The sequence below is a fragment of the Mustela nigripes genome, chromosome 3 (genome assembly GCF_022355385.1).
Source record: "Mustela nigripes isolate SB6536 chromosome 3, MUSNIG.SB6536, whole genome shotgun sequence".
Taxonomy (NCBI): domain Eukaryota; kingdom Metazoa; phylum Chordata; class Mammalia; order Carnivora; family Mustelidae; genus Mustela; species Mustela nigripes.
Genome location: NC_081559.1, coordinates 189,583,405 through 189,604,072, shown reverse-complemented (window position 1 = coordinate 189,604,072; position 20,668 = coordinate 189,583,405). Strand labels below are relative to the sequence as shown.

General features: G+C 47.2%; 1 long non-coding RNA gene across 1 annotated transcript; it reads left to right on the top strand.

Moving 5' to 3' along the window:
• Positions 1-4,115: 4,115 nt before the first annotated feature.
• LOC132013290 (uncharacterized) lies at positions 4,116-13,461 on the top strand. The gene is made up of 3 exons (XR_009402975.1): positions 4,116-4,316; positions 12,470-12,573; positions 13,085-13,461. It is a non-coding gene; the product is annotated as an uncharacterized LOC132013290 (long non-coding RNA).
• The last annotated feature ends 7,207 nt before the right edge of the window (positions 13,462-20,668 follow it).

Genomic DNA, 20,668 nt, shown 5'->3' with positions numbered 1-20,668 from the left:
TCTGTCTGTACTGAGCAACTTTGGGCAAGTCAGTGACCTTCTCTGAGCCTCCGCTTACTCTTCTGTAAAAATCACTAATCCACGAGGTTGCTAGAAAAATCACAGAGAATGGACAGGATCACCCCTTTGTAGGAACTCTTTACTAATCACCGATAGGTGTCCAAACACTCATCGGAGGCCCCTCAACTATGTTTCTTATTTCGCCCAATGTGGTTTAAGCTTTTGGAGGACGCGTACTGGATCTTATTTATCTTTGTATTCCCTAGTATTGTGCTAGGAACACTCTTAACAAATGTTCCTTAATTGAAGTAAATGAATTGAAAGTGGATTGAATTGACAATCTAAACACAATACAATTAGAATGCAATGGAAGACATCATCTCATTAAGGGCTGTTTTCTTGGCTTTTGTAGAAATATTATAGATGTTCAGGGAGGAGAGAGATTAATGTGGACCGAATAAGCATTTACTGCAGACACCCATTTATTGAACACTTGTTTTGTGCCAGACACCAGACCAGCCCTTCTCCCAAACATCATCCCATTATCCTTAAAAATACATGGAGAAAAAGTATTATTAGCTTCATTTTACAAATGAGAACCTAGAAGTTTGGAAATCAAAGTAAGCTGCCTGAGATGACCAGGATGAAACAGCAGGATTGGGGCAGGGTGGGAAGCCAGCTCTCTCTGTCCCTCTCTCCCCATCTCCTGTCCCCTCCTTCTCATTCAGCCCCAGGCAGGGGGAGGGGACACCTCCGCTTGCCTCCATTAGATTCCTCTTGTTTTCTGCCACATTGGCTGAGCTACACTCCCCATGCCCATTTTCAATTACAGCCTGTAAGCCTGTGCTTTGAAAAACATAATTTATTTTCTCAGTCAGACCAAATAGAAAACACAATTGTGTGTTTAAATACTAATTAACCTTTCACAGTTGTATGATTCCCCCTCTCTTTTCTCTCCCTCCCTCTATCTTTCTCTCTCTCTCCCTCCCTCCCTTAAAGCAAAAACATTCGACAGGTTCTTGTCACAGTTTCTTTCTTGACTCCACCACTTCCTGGTCTGAAGCATACGGCTATACAGACCTCTGTACTTGAATTAAACTCTTTTTGGAAGAGGAAAGGACCACAGATGTGGTCATTAATGTGCTTTTCTCTCTGCGTCGAGAATGCTGAGCTCCCTTTGCCAAAGGATTCACATGGTCTATTCCAAGACCATGACTGTTGGGGTTCCCAAAGATATCATTCCTGTCAATTTTATTATCTTCTCTCTGAGATCTCTAGTAGTTAAAAGGTCATGGGCTTTGAGGACAGACTACTCATTGATTACTTTTTTAAATTTTATTTTAGAGAGCGAGAGCATGAGTGGCGGACGGGGAGGAGAGGCTGAAGGAAAGAGAGAGACAGAGAGAATCTCAAGCAGACTCCATGCTTAGTGCTGAGCCCGATGCAAGGCTCCATCTCATGACATTGAGATCATGACCTGAGCTGAAATCAAGTTAGACATCTAACTGATTGAGCCACCCAGGTATCCCCAGATGACTTGCTTAAATAAACTTCATGTATCCATGTAAACCTGTGGATCATTCCATTACCAGCTGTGTATCAATTAACATCATATTTTCCTCACAGTGCCTTCCAACATACACTCAGCTCTTCCTCCCTCTTCTGCTTTCCCCCATGTGTTGCCGTCTCCTCCAGCTGGGGGCCCCATTCTATATCTAGAACCTTGCATTAGCCACTTAGTTTTGGAGTCATGATACCACCTTCACCTCTAAAACCTTTGGTAGAACACAGCCATGTGCATCTCTCCCCAGTCTGAGTGCCCAACTCAGAAAACCCTCCTCTATCCTCAGTACTCCTCTTTGATAAACCCTAATGACAGGTTTAATTTTGGACACATTGAGTTTATAATGCTTGGGGAGCTATCAAACAGACATACAATTGGATATGTTGGTTCAAAACTCTGGAAAGAAAGCGAAGAAGTCTGGATGATAATCATGTTTTGGAAGACAGAGAAAAGTGAGGGATTTCTAGAAGAAAGGAAGGTAAATGGAATCAGATGCACCACAGAGGTCCAAGACAGTAATAAAGGGATGCATGTTTCAGAGTTTGCAACAAAGAAGCCAATGTTTTCTTCTCTCAGATACATTTATATATTTGAAAGGCAAGCCCTCAAATTAATTGCAGTGACTCAAAGGTAGAATCTGATAAGAGACAGTTGAGATAGACAGCGTTCATCTCTATTTCATACAGCCTAGCACAGGCCTCGGCACACAGCCGGCTTTCAGTAGGTAGGTGCTGAATAAATGGAAATAGAGGGAAAAAGCAGAGTGGAGGGCAGGAACTTTGGTGAATTACCATGAGAGAAGGTTGTATGGATTCTACTCTTGAAACATGCCATGATCTAGTTAGGAATTTAAGTTAGGTGTACAGGTAACAATTACAACATGACTTTTGAAAGGTGTATAATAGGGGTGCTTGTGTGGCTCAGTGGGTTAAACCTCTGCCTTCGGCTCAGGTCATGATCTCATGGGCTTGAGATCAAGCCCCACATCCGGCTCTCTGCTCAGCAGGGACCCTGCTTCCCCCTCTTCCTTCACCTGCCTCTCTGCCTACTTGTGATCTCTGTCTGTCAAATAAATAAAATCTTTTTAAAAAGGGCGTATAATAAATTGTGTGCATTGTATTAGGGCATAAGAAAATGAGGCTGTCTGTGTGTGTCATTTACAAACAGGAGCATGAAGTCTTGGTATTGTTAACAAAATCCAAGGTGAGAGCTATAAGTCAGAAACTCCATTTGACTAGTGCATGGGTAGACGCCCTGTCTCTTGTTAATTACATTTAACCAGTCCCCTAGAGGCTAGTAGTTATTCATTCATTTTTTCATTCAACAGATAAAGACTGAGCTCCAATAATTATGAATCAGGATCTTCACCTATCATCTGACGGTGGCCAGATTCTTTGAGCATATGTGCATCCATTAGGCGTGACAACCGCTCTCTGAAAGAACAAAACCAAACCAGACTACACCGAGTTCTATCCTCATCACTAGTCTCAGTGTCGCTGACAATGTGGATTTGGAGTGAGTGAAGCTGTCAGGTAATTTTAATGACTCCGCACTTGGAACAATGGTAGACCAAATGACTCCATTTTTGCCATGGAAACTGACTTTCTGAGTTGACCAGATTAACGTGTGTGCAGATTTGGGTATTCATCTCCCTTGAATATTACTAGAGAAACCAAAGTCATTCCTTTGGGAATTTCTCTTTAGTGCAAGTTCAAGGTCAGAGCCAAGGGCCAACAATGATGAGAAGTGAAGGCAGGGATTTACTGCTGCTTCTCCAGCATATGGTACGTAGTGGGCTTGAAGTGACTAGTTTCTGAATGGATGAGATGAACAGCGGAACGGGCTTCATGGAATATGATATAGAGTGGAGCAGGTGTCCCGTTTCGCTCATCTTGCTGGTTCCAGTTGCTTTTCTCCTCCTTTGTTTGGCCTCTTCACCTGGCTCAGACTGAAATGGTCCCGGTTCTTTCCCTCTGACCATTCATTCTCCCAGCCTCTCAAGGAAAGGATGTACACAGGTAAGCATGTGTGTACACGTGGGTGTCGTCGGACCCGAACGTCATGTTTGTAACTTCAAGTATCAACCAAGAAATATCTATTAAACTTTCTGCACCTTCATATTCAAAATTTAAAACTAAAAAACAAAAAGAACTAAATGAACAACAGCCATGGGGGCTAGTTTAATCATGGCTATCTTACACGAGGAAGGTGATTACCAAAGTGAGTCAGCAACTCGACAGGGCGTCCTTACGAAGAAGGAACAGGACCAGGGTTCAAACCTCAGTCAATTTGGCTCCACACCAGGTAATACCCAGTGGATCTGACCCTTGGTTTTCCTTTCAGAAAAAGAAGAGAGTCATCTTAGGCGTTTTCTCTAATCCTGGTGTTCTCTGATGTTTTGGATTCTGGTTTGTTCTCCTTAGTGCCTACCTAGTGTTGGGTCTTGCAGGGCACGTGCCATTTATCAAGGTGGTTTAGACAAGGTCCAGTAGGTGGAGCTAGAGAGCAGACACGGGCTGCCCTCGGTGGAGGAAGAGTAGGGGGTTCCGAGGAACAGAACACCTGCGTATGGACTGTAGACGTCCTCACCAGAATAATCCAGGTAGTTGACCTTTTTCTTCAAAATGCAAATCACCAGTATGATCTGGGCTTCGGATGGAGGGAGATGAATTCCTGAGAAGTACCTCTCCAAGTCCCAAAAGATTAAGGCTAGAAGGAATGGCCCACTTAAACTGAGTTCTGTGGAAAAAGGGTAAGTCATTAAGAGAAACAGAAATCTGTCCACGGTGTCACAGGTAATCAGCAAACTCTTCCTTAAAGGCTCAGCCCTAGGTTTGAGTCTCAGTTTTTCTTTCTTTCTTTCTTTCTTTCTTTCTTTCTTTCTTTCTTTCTTTTTTTTTTTTTTTTTTTTTTTTTGAATCAGGATCTGAGTTAAGGTCAAGATACTGAGATTTGTTGATTTTTTAAAAGATTTTATTTATTTTTGAGAGGCAGACAGAGAGAGCACGAGTGGGGGTGGGCAGAGGAAGAGGCTCGATCCCAGGCCCCCAAGATCATGACTTAAGCCAAAAGCAGATGCTTAACTGACTGAGCCACCCAGGCGTCCCTGAGATTTATTGATGTTTAATAACTTCCCTATTTAAAAAAAATAGGATTTATTTTTTAGAACATTTCTAGATTTACAGAAAAATTGAGAAGATATCATGAAGCACACCCAGGTAGCTGACACCTGACTTCTCCTATCACAGTGACCCCCCACTTACCCATGACTGGAATAATGCAAAACCCCAAGTGGATGCCTGAAACTGATGAAGGAGAGTTGGGAGAAAGGCAGGCAGGGACAAGGGGCCCTGCCCTAGAAGAAACCATTCTTACAAGGCTTTTACAACTCCCTGGAAGGAGCCCTCCACCCATTCCCCAGTGATAGAGAGATGACAAACACCGGACTGGAGGACAGGAGCAAGGAGAGCTAATCAGATGAAAAGAGCCCACCAACAAGCCCATAAAAACCCCTAGATGGAGAAACTGCTGTGGCAATCCTTTTGGGTGCCCTCCCTCTTCGGAGCTTTGTACTATTGCTCAATAAACTTTACTATCACTCAGTAAACTTTGCTTTGCTGTCCATCCTTCTTTGTCTGGTCTAACTCTTCATTCTTTACCATGGGGTGACCCAGAATCACGGGCACCGAAGGAAAGGAAAATCCTGTAACAAAAACCCAGATAAGACCAAACCCTAAACAGACTATGATTTTTCCTGTCCATACACGCACCCTATGACAAAGTTTATAAATAAGGCACAGTAAGTGATTAACAATGACTAATAATAAAATAAAAAAAATTAAAGCAATATGCTCTAATCAAAGTCAGGTATATGTGGTTTCTCTCCAAATACCTGTTGAACCCTACTGACCTTTCTTATGATGATTTGAGATAACAAAAAACCCGTGTGACCGGATGGAGCGAAGGGGATGACGCAGGCATGTGACGTAATGGCAGGCTACCGCTGACCTTCTGACAAGGGGTCACAAGGGGTCACATCAGCTTCTGGACCTGGGTTGACTGTGGTTAACTGAAATGGCTAAAGGCAAAAGCTGAGATAAGGGAGGTTCTGCCCCACATCTCAAACCAGTGCGGCTCATGGCTTACGGTCAATGAATTGATCTCAACACCTTATTGTCAACTAAGTCACAGTTTACTCAGATTCTCTTAGGTTTGACCTTACGTCCTTTCTTCTGTTCCAGGATTCTCTCTCAGACACCCCGTTACATTCAGTCATCACGTTTCCCTATGCTCTTCTCGGCTGTCCTCAGACTTCACCTGTTTTTCACGTCCTTGGCAGTTTTGGTGGTGATTTGTAGGACACCCCTGTCTTGGAAGTTGTCTGATGTTTTGCTCATGCGTACATAGGGACTATGCCATTTTCTTCATATATCATGAATACATACAATCAACCTGTTTTAGGACTGTTGGTGTTTAACCTTGAACACCTGGCTGAAGTTATCTGACAATAGAATTCCTCCTTCCTTTGGGAGGGTTTCACTTTTTTTATTTTGGACTGTTTTGTTTTGAATTTGGGCCTTCAACAGATGAGATAAGGCCCACCCACATTGTGGAGGGTAATCTGCTTTACTCAAAATGTACTAATTTAAGTTTTAATCTCATCTAAAAACTACCTTCAAAGAAATATCTAGAATACTGTTGGACCAAATGTTTGTGTATCATGACCTAGCCACGTTGATACGTAAAGTTAACCATTGCTGATGGGAAGAGGGGAGGTGATGCTAAGTAGACACAGGGTTGGAGGGCCTGACTCAGTGTTACCCCAGGGAGTGTGGAAGATCTCTGTGGGAGAGAGAGGACAACCGATCTGCATGACTCTGGAAGCAGTGTGGGGATGAGCTAGCTGGAGTCAAATGGGGCAGAGGGATGGGGGCACTAACTGGGAGTTGGGGCACACTGTCTCTCTGTAACTTTGACAAGATCATTTCACCTCTCTGGGCCAGCATGTCCAAATCATGAAGGCCAACAAGTGGGAGGAGATGACATCTTGGTAGATGAGAGAACTAACCATAATATATATATATATTAAGATTTATTTATTTATTTGAGAGACAGAGAACAAGAACATGCACATGGGGGAGGGGCAGAGAGAATCTTCAAGCAGACTCCTCATGGAGCATGGAGCCTGACATGGGGTTTGATCCCGTGACACATCCGATTGTGACCTGAGCCCAAACCAAGAGTTAGCTTATCCAACCGAGCCACCCAGGCACCCCAAGAGTTAACTTTAATTTTAACAGCAAACTATATGCCATGCACTATGATAGGAAATCTATACTCATCCACTTATTTATTTATTTATTTATTTATTTATTTATTAAAATCATAAATGATGGACTGGTCACTGGAAAAGATGATTTATAGTCAGTGACTCATTTAACAGAGTATTTATCACAGCTATGTACAAATCTCTGCTAACTCATGTAGAGCTCACAAAATCAAGTGTCGTCATACCCATTTTACAGATGGAGAAACTGAGGCTTGGGGATCTTTTGCAACTTGCTTGAAACTCACCACGTAAATAGATGGGTCAGATCTAAGCCAGATTAGCCTGGCTTCATGGCTTGCACTCCCCCATAACTTGCAATCACTCCCCACATCTTTTATGAGTATAGATACCTCCCTTGCAGGGGTTGGAATAGCTCACAGGAGACCTCAGGACAGGAGCCAGCATCCGGGGACACCTGTCACTAGGTCCTAGTGCTGTTGTTCTGGTGATAAATTTCTCTGTGGGCTCTGGCTCCAGTTCCTGATGGAGTTCTCAGTGACTATTCATTTGGTAGCATTTCCCCACCCACCGGCCGATTCCTTTCTTAGGCTGATCACACGGAAGTCAACTGGGCCAGGATGGAACTTAGCGGCCAGAAGCCTGTAAGGGCAGGGCAGGGCAGGACAGAGGGGAGAACACTGCAACCAGAATTAAAAGCAGAAAATGTAGATCAGGCTTGTTATCGAGCACAGATGTAGTGTCCAAGAACATGTTGGATAGAGAGTAAGTGAGAAGCGGACCCTGCCCTCACTGAGTCCTATAGGTCTGGCAGAGCTGGACAAGCTTTCAGAGAAGCCATGTGGCTCTGCGAGGCTCTCCCAGGGCCCTTCTCCTCCTGTGCACCAGCTCTCTGATCCTCACTGCTAACAGTTGGTAACGGGCGTGACAAAACCCACCCACTATGCTAATAAAATATAACGCTCAAACCGAGCCATAAAATTGCCTATTCATCTGCATTTTTTAACCCCCTGTATAATCAAAGGAGTCACATTCCCGTAAAAAGAATTTCTGAAGTCAGTGTGCAAAACAAATTCCCTCCCTTGCTAGACTGTTGATTTCCCAGATAACATCCCGGCGGGCATATCCTGAGGGAGGAAAGCGGAAGACGGAAGGATCTTGGCTTCTGTTCCTTTGTGGCCCAGTGCGGCTTAATGGTGTGAATCTGGGGTGCCCTCCATTACCCCATTTCCCTGGTCATTGCATTCCCTCCCAGGACTCCTCTGGGGAAAGGTATGGGAGCAGTGAGATAAAACGGATTTTTCTCTGTCTCCCATTCTTCTGCCTGCTACAAGTTTAGTGTCTCTCTTTTCGCGGCCTCTGGCCAGTCATATTAGTACACAGTAGGTATGTGTGTGAAAAGTCTGGGCAGCATTTTTGTTCCTCCGTCGTGGACGCATATGGACAGGCCAGGCTGCTTGCCCCTTCTCACCCCCCTCAGGGTCTGGGACACTGCCAGGGTCTCACTCTGGATCTCCAGCTACAGAAGAGAAAGTGTAAGGAAGGGATTAAAGCAGGACCATGGTCAGGGGATGGAATTCCCAAGAGACGGTCGTTTTCTGACTTTTACATGCAAGAACAGAAGTACAGTAATGTTTATGGCTAAGGAGAGGAGAGGTACTTAATAAACTTGCAGGCAATTCATGAAGGCATTTAAGACAATCTTCAAACAACTCAAAAGCTCCACAAATGAAATAAAGATAATGGGGAGGGTGGGGAGACTGTTTTCTGGAGGTTTGTTCCCAAACAAGAGTATGGGAGAACTCTGAATGCAGGAGAAAGAAAGATGAAACAGATGGGAGTGATGGGTAACATGGTTTTGTCCAGACGAAGAGGTTTGCGTGTGCCGTGGAGAAGGGCTCCTGTTTTCTTCTTGGAGGGGCAGGAGTGGGAACAGAAGGTGGGAGAGAACAGTCTGAGCAGTGTCTTCCCCCTCGACTCCACTTGGGCACCATAAGCACTGGGAGTAGTCTTGTGTGATTCATCATAACCGTGAAGTCATCGTGCGGCCACCTGATCTGGAAACACAGATATTGGTTGAATGGCAGAGATCTTTTAGGTGAAGTCACTGTCCTTGTCATGTATGTGTGTGAAATCACTGGAGGTCCAGCCCTGCCAAGACACTGCAAAGTAACTTGGAGTAATTCACTCAGGCTGCCTGGTCCTAAGTGTCCTTGATTGTAGCACAAAGGTCTGGAGCCCCATGGCTTCGGGGCGTGAGTCCAACACATCTCCTAAATGTAAGATTCCATTTACTCCATTTACTCAAGCCCATGCCGGGCTTGTGGTTGGGACAGGCACCTGCCCAGTTTCAGCCTGAAGCCTCCTAAGCTTTAATGAGGGAGGCAGCACAAGACCTCTTGCATTTCAAACCCAATGTCAGGCCTGTGATAGCAGAGGGAGGCATAGTCCTGGGAGGACCCAGAGAAAAGCATCCATTTAATTTTAGAAACTGGAACATTATAGCATGAGAGACTCGGGTTAACTCTCAGGAGGACCTCTGTGGCAGATGAAGCCTGAAAAGGTCCTTCCAAAGAAGATGATGCAATTTGTGACTTCTAGATTTGCCTTGAAACTGAAGGTAGCTCTGTATCCTAGAACGAGCCCTCTGTAACTCTATTTGGTAAGCCTGCGGAAACTCCATTTTATTGTTGTTTGTGGGAGATCTTAGAACATGGGAGCGACATCGGTGGTAGCTGGTCATAAGTTCTAGGCAGGAAGGTGAGGAACACAGCACTGCCAGGTGACTTTGGGCAAGTTTCTTCGCCATGCTGGCCACTGAGTCCCTTGTGTCAGGGGAGGCTGGATTCAGGAATCTCTATGGTCCTTTCCTTCCCCAACCAGCTACAGATGTCCCTCTGAAATTACTTTGGAGACAAAATCCATTTCATTTCCTGAGTTCACACACTTTTTCTGCTGTCCTTCCATCCAACAAATAATTACTCCCAGGCCACATCCTGTGCTCATAAGAGATAAATGCTTAAGACAACACTGCTGTCCTTAAGAACATCCAGAGTGGAAGAATTGTCTTTGGATTCTAGAGTTTTCTCTCAAATAACACTTCTTAAGCATAAAAGGGCACCTTCAGAACATCGTGGTCATTCGCAAATGTTGCTTGCCTTTAGTGCTTAGTGCTGAAAAGAACCACGAATTATACAGTCTTTGAAGCTCAAGGAGCTTTTCAATAATGTGCATTTGTGTCTAACACCTGTCTGATGTTTGAACCACCTCCCTCATAGCCTTGGCTTTGGCAGAGAGCTCTCAGCTTTGCAGCTGAACCCTCCTCCATGGAGGGCACACTGACCAGTGTGGTCTCTTCTGTCACTTGGCAGTTCTGACAATCACAGAGCTATAATTTTACTGGCTGAAGTCTGTCTTCTCAAACACCTTATATTCAGCAGCTCCTGCTTGGCATTTTTAGGGCCACACAGAAGGGGCTTGGTCAGTGATCCATATCTATATGGCAGCCCTCACTGTTGACCCTGGGGAAAGTGATGTCACCTCTTTTCTCCCAGAGATTCCTTGTCTATCAAATAGAGATGGTACTGCTTTCTTTTAGTAACCGAGAGGATCAAATCTTTGCAATAGTACAGGATTGCTATTAGGTATCAAGCATGTCCCATCAGGTATTAATAATAATAATGTTACTGCTAGTAGTAGAAATAATATTCATAAGTTTCCAGTAATATTAAAAGCAGCACACTGTACCCATTTAGCAACATTAGATAGTGTTGCCATTAGGATTTTGCACCAAGACCAGGTAGGATTTATTCCTGGCAGGCAAGAATTTTTCAACATGCAATGCTTGATCAGATCACCATAGGATCCAGCATCTCCACATTCCAGAAACTGAAGCAATGTGTACGTACACCTGTGCTCATAGTGATAGTATGCACAGTAGCCAAGACGCAGAAATAACCCAAGTATTTAAAAGATGAATGGACAAACAAAATGTAGCATTAACCGTACCATGGAATATCATTCAGCCTTAAAAAGGAAGGGAATTTTGAGTTGTGCTACAACATGGATGAATCTTGAGGACATTTTGCTAAATGAAATCAGCCCATCACAACAAGACCAATTCTGTAGGATTCTACTTATATGAGGCTCCTAGAGTACTCAGATTCATAGAGGTACAAAGTAGAATGGTGCTTGCCCATGGGGTAAGGGAGCAACCAAGAGCTATTTAAGGGGTATGGATGTCTTTAACGCCACTAAAACGGTTAAGATGATAAAAACTTATCAACTTAACATGATAAAAATGGTTAAGATGATAAAAATTGTGCCTTTTCCCGCAATTTGAAAAATCAGTTTGAAAAAAATTTTAAATAATTAAAAAATATCATGAGTAAATAGAGAAGCAAGACTTGGGGTTTTGTAGGTAACAAGCCCACTCTGGAGGACCTGGTAGACCCTGGTTGCCAGGAAGGCAGTAATCTTGCTAGTTGAGAGCACAGACTCTCAGCCCAGTCTGTCTGCATTTAAATCTTGGTGCCAGCATTCACTGGCCAGGTACGCAAGTTCAGTTCTGTATAGTGGACACCGTGGTAGCCCAGCCACGTAACTTAGTATCTATAGAAAGCACTTGGGCAAATGCCTGGCACACCCTGGGCCCTAAGGAAGTGGGAGCTACTGATATTTTTATTTTAGCCAATGGCAGCTAACATTGCCGGAATCCCAGTTTTGCACCAGAGGCCACACGTTTCCCTTCGTTTTGTGTTGGCCCCCTGAATTAGGTAGCTAGTCCTACCTTGACTAGCCCTGGCAGGGAGAAGGCCCATCTGTTTGCGGGGATGAGAGCAGAGGCTGTAAGGCAATGATGGAGGCAGAGAGGAGGAAAGGGCGCAGGCTTTCAAAGGAGTGAGGGAGAAGACACGAGGCGGGGAGGTGGCCGAGGCGGGAAGCAGGCTCAGACCCTCCACCAGCTCTGCCACCTTGCCGCCACCTCCTCACACCACTGTGGGCCAGGGGACAAATGCCCCTTCACGCCAACCCTGACTCCCACCCCTCCATCCCAACGCACCTTCCTGGCATGTTACACTCACGCCTGCAGGGTGGTGCCACGGGCAGGAGCGGTGCTTCTCAGCGTGGACTCATGCAGGGGCTCCAACTGGTCTGTGCTTGGCTCTCTGTCACATTCAGTGCACAATTGTTCACCAGCGCAGCTTTTCCTCTGCAGAGATCTGGGTGGCATGGAGAGTGCATGGAAAGCGAGTCCTTTTGAGCTCTTCCTGTGGGGATGGCTATAGGATGGAAGGAGAAAGAGTTCAATGGGCCCAAACAACCAGGCATCAGATTTAAAGCATCATGGCTGCTTTGCTGGGACGCAATCAGAGACCCCTCATCTCATGCACTGAGATGCCAGAATGCCTTCAGCCACTGTGGGTGGATTCTTACTCAGCCCTCAAAGCCTGGGCCTTGCTTCCTCCTTTTTGGGGATAGAACCTGCCTTCAGAACAAAAGGGACAGATATGTGTGTATTTTTTCGGAGAGGACCAGGGGTGGGGTTGGGTAAGAGAGGACCCGGGGAGGGAGGATGAATAGCAAAAGCCACTTGAACGATGCTCCTTCTTTCCTAGTTGACAAAGAAACACAGAAGGAAGTCTGCATGTTGGGGCCAGGAGAGGGAAGATTGGCTAGGACTGCACGGGCACTGGGAGACTTGAGGAAATTTTATCAAGAGGTAAGAAGTGCAGCAAGACATTCCAACACACACACACACACACACACACACACACACACACACATGCACACACGACAGAACGTTACATTGCAGATACTCATCCTGCTTCCCTCTTCTCCACCTGCTACACTGACATCTGTTTGCAGCGATTGCTTTTTACTGGGCTTTCTAATTGGCAATTGGATTAGATGGAACTGGCAAGATCAGTAGAGCCTAAAATGATCTTTATAAACTGTGCTGAGACTGAAATTTTGGAGCGAGAGATGATGGGTAAGGAAGACTTTCAGAAGGTTCTCTGGGACATTACACAATGTGATTTTCCTTTTACCAAACCATTGCTGGGGTGAAAAAAAAAATCAGTAAAGTATTACTTTCAAGACATTGTCAGTCAGATCTGAAATGTGGGGATTTGCCATCTTGCCAAGGTCATGTTCTAAATTCAGTGGAAGTGGGGAAGGGTGTGGTTTAGGCTGCTAGCTGATCCCTCACGCCCATCCCCATCTTCTTCTAGAAGTACCCAGCTCCAAGTGCAGCTAGGAACGCGGCCAGCGGCTGCCAACCTTGCAACAAGGAGAGGCTGGGGGATGACCACTGGACCGAGGAGCTGTGCGCTCTCTCCTTGTGCCCCGACTGGGAAAGGGGTTCACCCTGCGCTTCCCTTTCTCCCTCCGGGTGAACGTGGGATGACCGTTTCCGACACAGAGATGGACATCAGCTCTTGAGGACAGTAGATTGCCTCGGAACATTCACGAGAGAGAAATAAACTTCGGTAATTACACAATAAGAAGAACGACAAGACAAAAGCCATCGCCTTGGCAACTGCCCTCCCTGAAATCTGTCTGCCCCCTTTCTGAAAAGTGTCCTGGTATATTTAGAAACGTGTGTGCACTCCCGCATACCATACAAGATCGTTGTGAGGACAAAATCCTGTGAAAGAGGATAGGATAAAAGTGCTCTGAAGCAGCTAATGTTTTGTGAATAATTCTTATTTGGATGGTGTCAAAGCCACTCTCTGTTTCCCCCTACAAAACCTGCTTCTCGCATACTCTCCATCTTGGTAAATGGTGCCTCTGTTCTCTCAAGGCTTTAGGCCAAACCCTTGCTGCGTCTTCCTCACTCACACCCAGAGTGCAGCAGGTTCTTCCAACATCACCTTCATGGGCTGCCTAAATCTGACCGCATCCCACCACCTGGGCTGCCGCGGCCTGGCCTCCTCCCTCCCCGTCCCTGTCCTAGGGCTGCAGCGTTCCTGCCCAGGATCTCCCGTCACAGCCTGACTCAGATCATGCCAGACCTGACCTCCAAACCCCTGACGCTTGCCACCTCATTCAGGGGAAGAGCCAAATTCCTTCCTGTGCCTTGCACCAGCCTCTGGAACTGGGTCTCAACCCTTCCCAGCAACCACCCCCGCCCCCGTTCCTCCTCTCCCACAGTCTCCATGTGCGCCGCTCTCATGCTAGCCCCACAGGCCTCCGGTGTGCCTTGGTCACACCAAGCAATTCCCACCACAGGGTCTTTGCTCTTTCTCTCCTCTCTGATGCACTCCCCGGGTGCTGTGTGGGTCCCTGCCTGGCCTCCTTCAGGATCTGTTCAAATGCCCCCTTTCCTAAGGTTTTCCTTGACCAAAATGTTAAAATGTCAACCTTTCATTCTGGGCACTCCCCACCCCTCTTCTGGGCACATGTGCACGTGTGCACAAGTAAGCACAAGTAAGCGTGCAGGTGTGCAGGCGTGCTCACACCCATGGGACATGGTTAGCATTATGACAAGCTGCATTTATTTGCTTGTTGCCAGTTTCATTAGGACAGGGTCTGCCCGTTTTATTCATAGCCTCTCTCCGAAGCCTAGAGCGGAGCCTCGCACAGAGCTGGCCCTCTGCCAGTCCTGCTTAAGTGAGGGAGTGTGCCCTGGATGGGATGGCATCTGGCAGCTGAGAGGTGGGTGCACACGGGGGGAGGAGGCTGGCTGGGTGAGGCAGGACAAGAGTGCGAAGCCACAGAGCACAAGGAGGTAAAGCTATAGGCACGCAGGCTGTCACATCACAAGCTGCCTGGGCTTGTGCCGACAGGTGAGGGAAGTAGGAGAGGAGCAAGAGACGAGCCCGTGTGCCAGCCTGAGCGGCTGTGAGCAGAGCAGGTGTTGCGAACCCACCAGGGTTAGGGGTGCAGGGCCCAGAGCCAGCCTAGGAGGCCAGTGGAGCCGGATACGGCACCCATAAGTGCGACACTGCCAGCAAAGGGAAGCCTGGTGCTGGGAGTGAAGACAGGAGCATGAGGACAACTGAGCAGCCAATGGCTAAGGGTCCCTCGAGACACAGTGGGTGGCGGTAGAGGATGCCCAGCCTAGGAATCTGGAGATCTGTCTCTCCTTCCACTTAGCATGTGTTCCCAGAAGGTGTATGACCTTGCCCCAGCCCCTTGTCTCTCTGGACCTGCCATATCTTCGGTCCTTCAGGCTTGCCAGGATGATGTCCAGGAGGGGGCTTAGTGACCCAGTGCTGGACCGACCCCATATCACAGTTTTGGGCCAGGAGCCACCTCAGTGCTCTCGGGAGCTTCCTGCTCTCCCTCCTGAGCCCCACTCTCTGGCCTAGGAGTTAACAACACAGTGTCTTCCACAAATCACCTTCCTCATTGCATTTTCTTGAGATGACAGCCGAGCATGCTCTCTGAAACCAGAGGGGGCTTGGGCTGGCCTGCTCCTTCTCCCTCCTTTGCAGATGATCACCTCAGGATTGTGCTAAGGAAGGCATTGGGGACAGAAGAATGATGCCAAGGTGGACAGGCTTCTGGTTCCGCGCCAACCCTAAGTGACCTGTTACATGGCCTGGTGGTCAGATGTTTATCGCTTAGCCTGGGGACCCAGGAACAGCCCCAGCACCACCACGCACAGACCATATGGCCTCAGACATGTCACCACCTCTTTCTGAGCCTCTGTTCCTTCCCCTGCAAGATGGTGGGATGGGTGGTGATATCTCCCAGCCAACCTCACATCATGTTCCCTTTTGGGAGAATGGGGTTAGCAGGTGCTAACTTACTTGGTCATTCTCATGAGAGTGTGTCCTCTTAAGAGACTTTGCTGTGATTCATTCTTCCCTTCTCCACCTAAAATCCCAGCTCAAAAGCTGAGGGTTCACCAGAATTGCCAAATGGGGACAAGGTTGATGTATCCCTCACAGTCCTGTGTCCCTCTTCTGTCTTCGTGGCCTCCACTGGGGCATTTGCTGGTGATGGGATGGATCTCTCAGGTACAATGAAAGGAATAATTTGGTAAACAATGTATATTGGTTAAAAATTCTTTCTTCCTGGTTACCCCATTTCACAGACCCTTCAGATTTGTTCTTTGTCACCATAGCAACCCATGTCCTCTGACAAGAGGAGAGTGCACTATCAGGGCTGGTAGGGGAGCTCCCAGAAGCAGCCACGTGGGAGATGTGGGCCCTCTGTGGGCTGTTTTGGTCAGCTCTTGAGTGCTCAGTTCCCAGGTGACATTAGAACCTTCTCATGAGCCCCGGGAGGCTCTCAACACCTGGGCACCAAGGACATCAGTCAGATTCACGCACATCCTTTTGTATCATCTCATAACTACAAATAGGACAAATCAAATGCCTACAGGTCAAATAGAGGCCAGGGGCAAGCCTGGGTACCATCTGCAAGGCGAAAATGATTTTGTCCCGCACCTCCCACCCCAAATAAGGAAGTATAACATCTGGCGAACCTCCTCAGGCTCCTGTGGAGCAACAACCCTGTGTAGGATGCTACTTGGAGGCATAGACTGAGGAACACGAGTGGGGACCGAGCCCAAAGGGTGTCTGTGGCAGGTCCCGGCTTCAGGGACTCACAGAGCCGGTGCTGCTGGGTATCATAATGGGAAGAGAGACCACATGTAGCCCGTGGCAGGCTCCAGGGGACAGATCCCCAGCAGGATGTCTGATTTTAGCCAAAGGCCATGCCATCCTCAGTAGACAATCCCATGCCTTTGAAAAACCTCTGCATGTCACTGGTCCTTGGTAGAGACAGAACAGTGACCAGGAGACCCCGGGTGACCAACTGGCTGGAACTGCCTGCCTTAAGCTGGGTTCAGTCGCAGACACTGAGTCCTCAGGTTGGTCCAAAGAAGCCGCAATCTCCCAGGAGAGGAGACGTAATCCATCCCAGATGGGCATCCCAAGCAGGAGCAGCAGCAGAGAGGACACACAGGTGGCGTAGACGGCCATGGTGCTGCTGCTGTCACACGAGGGGGCCCTCCCCCCACTGTGCCCCCCATGGCCATGCCTGTGTGAGGGGTGCTATGAGGCCAGCAGGAGGGGGTGGAAGAAAGTCTGAGCTCGGTACGGATGAGTCAGTTGTTACATGGGTACAGTACACACATGGACCGCGGCCCCACTGAGCGGTGGCCTGAAACAAGAGCATAATTGGTCACCCCATGACCAGCTGGGGTGGGGCAGTCACTGAGGATGAGAGGAACTTATTTTCTTATCAGGGAACGGGAACAAGTGTCAGCTATGGCCCTGATGTCATCTGCCATGGCAGGGACTGTGGCTCGTCCCGCCAACTTCCTTCTTCCAAATGGCCTCTTGAGACACTAGGCAAGCTGGGACCCTGGAGGGGCTGAGAGGAGTTGGGCGAGTGCAAGCATGGACTGGGGGGGACAGGAGAGGCACCCATGTTCCCTTTCAGAAGGAGGAACACATTGCTTGGCCGTGGGGAGTGTGGCATAGACCTTTGTCAGCTTCTTTCTAGGTTGCTCCCTTCTCAGTGACAGAGAGGGACAGGCTGTGTAGGCTTGGATGTTTCAGTCCACATTGGAGCAACTCTTAGAGATGTGTCTCGCTCCAGAGCCCAACATCTGGTGGTACTGAACCAAGGGTGACCGTGCACAGTACCCCCTGCTGGGACATTTGGCAATTTCTGGACCCACTTGTAGTTATCATAACTAAGGGAAGTGCTACTGGCATTGAGTGAGCAAAGGCCAGCAATGCCGCTAAGTTCACCCAATGGGACCCCCTAACAGCAAAGAATTATCTGCCCCCAGGGGTCGACAGTGCCGAGGTGGATGGAAGCTTCATTCTGTCTGCCTCTTAACTCAAATTCTTCCCTCTCCCCTTCCTTTCACAGGTGTTGGCTCCAAATAAATATCTTGGATCCCAAACTCAGCCGCTGCACCTCTTTCCAGAGAAGCCCAACTGATATCAGGATATCTCCATTTCCTACCACAGCGTCTGGCATTGTGGGCTCTCAGTGAGTATCAGGAATGCACGAGGAGAATCTAGATTAAACATCAGACCCAACAGCATGTCCACAGAGCACTAATCAGGAGAACAACAGAACCAGTACGGTTTTCATTTTCCATGAAAGGCACCTCTGGAGAACACTGAAATCACAGAAGATCCTCAGGTCAGGGACGTTCAGATCTGATGCTCATTTTGAGCACTGACAAGCATCTCCCCTTGGGACACTCAGGGCATGTGCTGCCTCCTTTGTGGGGCTTTGCATGCCCAATTCTCTATCACTGACAATGATAAGGGCTTTTTCTCCTATGGTCCTGATATCACAAACACCTTAATTAGTACCTTGTCATATTACAATTTCTGTTTACGCATCTATCACCCAAATTCAACCATAACATTGTATAAGCCAAAGCTCATATTTTCATATTCTTCTCTCTAGTACCTAGCATAGGGAGTTGCACACAGTAGATTCTCAACTCACATTTTTTTTTAAGATTTTATTTATTTATTTCACAGAGAGTGATTACAAGTAGGCAGAGAGGCAGGCAGAGAGAGAGGAGGAAGCAGGCTCCCTGCTGAGCAGAGAGCCCGATGTGGGACACGATCCCAGGACTCTGAGATCATGACCTGAGCCGAAGGCAGCGGCTTAACCCACTGAGCCACCCAGGCGCCCTCAACTCATATTTTTAAATGACCAAAGAAATACATGAAATTAGAATCCTTTCCTTGACTTCATCCACCAAGAGAGGGACCAAGAGGAAGATAAACCTGAATTTGGAGCACCAGGCGAATGGACTTTGATGTTTACTAGACTTAACCTTGGGGTGGTGAGTGCTTTCTTTCCTTCAGTGGTGGGTGGGACAAAGTTGGGGGGTGGTTATTTCTCTTGGAGAAATAGGACAGTGTGTATCAGCCAGATCTAGCCCTATTCTGAGACTATTAGTATCACAAGGCATCAGCTGTTAAAATGATGCGAAACAGAATTCAGTCCCCATGCTTCCTGCAGAATCCAGACAGGTGGTTTTAACAGAGGGGGAAAGAGAAGTGAGGAGTTTTTTGTTTTTTTTTTAATATAACAAATGGTTTCAAATCTGTCATATCTGTGGGAAAGGGGGGATAGGACAAGAGAGAGAGAGAGAGAGAGAGAGGCAGAGACCCAGAAAAACAGAGACACGGAGAGAGAGATACCCAAGTTCTTCTCCAACCCCAACCGAGCCTGGGCCCTTCTAGACCCTTCTAATCAAGTACACTTAGCAAACAGAATTCAGTAAGATCAGAATTATCATAGTTGAGGAGACACAAGAGAGCTTAAGACTTCCCAAGGAGAAGGGCAAGGTTGAGATTTTGTTCTATTCCTTGGAAGGAAGGACAGCCAGGGCACTGTCTCCTTTGCTGATAGGGTCCCTGATGCCCTGATTTTCTGTTCTGGACTTTGCTGGATTCTTGCATGATAAAACTTTACAAACATGCCCTAATGGGCACACGCAGGTAGACTCACCAGGGATCTCTCGCTTGCCGGATTTTAAATCCTCTGGGTCTGTGTCATGACCATGAAGACCATTTCTACCTGCCCCTGCTCTCTGTGCCACGTCAGAGGTCAAGCAGGCTCCAGAAGCTCCATTCCTTCCCATGTACCCTGACCATTCCTGCTGGTGTCCCAGGATGAAATGCTGTCGTTTACCCACAGCCACCAGAATGTCAGATACACTTGTGGCAAATAGCTTCCATTTTCACGGGGGCAGAAAGCCTCCCCCGAGCAGCATCACTATCCTGTCCCCTGGTGAGGAGCCTATCTATGTCTCCCAGAAGCCGGTCACCTGGCCCTGCAGGTGAGTCTGCGAGGTAGGAGCTCAATTACAGCCTCTGCCAATAACCCACAAAGCGAAGGGTGACCTGAAAAAGGAAACAAGCTAAAACCATGCTGGCCAAGGAATAATCCTAAGAACTTAAGAGCATTTCGCTTGGAGGAGAGAAAACTCATGAGGAAAAAGTATTCAAAGTGTTCCCAGGTGTGAGGAAGTTGGTGTTGTGCTCTATGGCCCAGGACCAGTAAGGAGGGCAGGGAGAAGTGGGAGACAGAGCCGGGGTCAGTATGAAAGAGGACCTTCTTCCAGAATGTGCAGAACGGGCATTTGGAGAAGCGGAGACTCCCATGGAGGGATATGTACCAGCTGCGGCCAGCTGCTCAGACATAGTCCAAGCCACCTGTTCTTGGCTCCACTCAGGACACTTTCTGGTCCTCAAATCCAGCCTATCACCTGTTTTCATAAATAAACTTTCATTGGAGCATAGCCATGTCCTGCCTCTATATACAGTTTGCGGCTGATGTGGTTGTGACAGAGACCTGATGGCCCACAAAGCCCTTTCCAGAAAGAGTTGGCCAACCCTTACTGGAGCTTGCTTCTCAGGGCACCTGTTGACTCTGTCACTTTCTGGAGGGAAAACTGAGTAGAGTTGTTGAGTTGGAAGTAAGGATTCCCAAGAAAATAATTGAAATTCTTTTTTTTTTTTTTTCCCTAAAAGAACCTGAGACCCCTGATTATTCTTCTTCCCTTTAATTCATTCTTTTCCTATGTTCTCCTTATTAAACCCAGAGCCAGCAGCTTGGCCTCACCCCAGCAGATGTTTGCACAGATACCACACTGCACGAAACTTCCTATTTCCTAGGGATTAGACGCAGATATTGCAGTAATTCAAAAAAATATAAAATAAAAAGACTCTTGGGAAATTTAGCTCTAGAGGAAAAAGAAAGCCCTGGATACAGGCAGCTGAGCCTGGGGATTCTAAGCGGACAGAAAAAAAAAGAAAAATGGGTTTGAAGAACCTCATGGCTTGAATGCACCTTAAAGGCATAGACTCATCAAG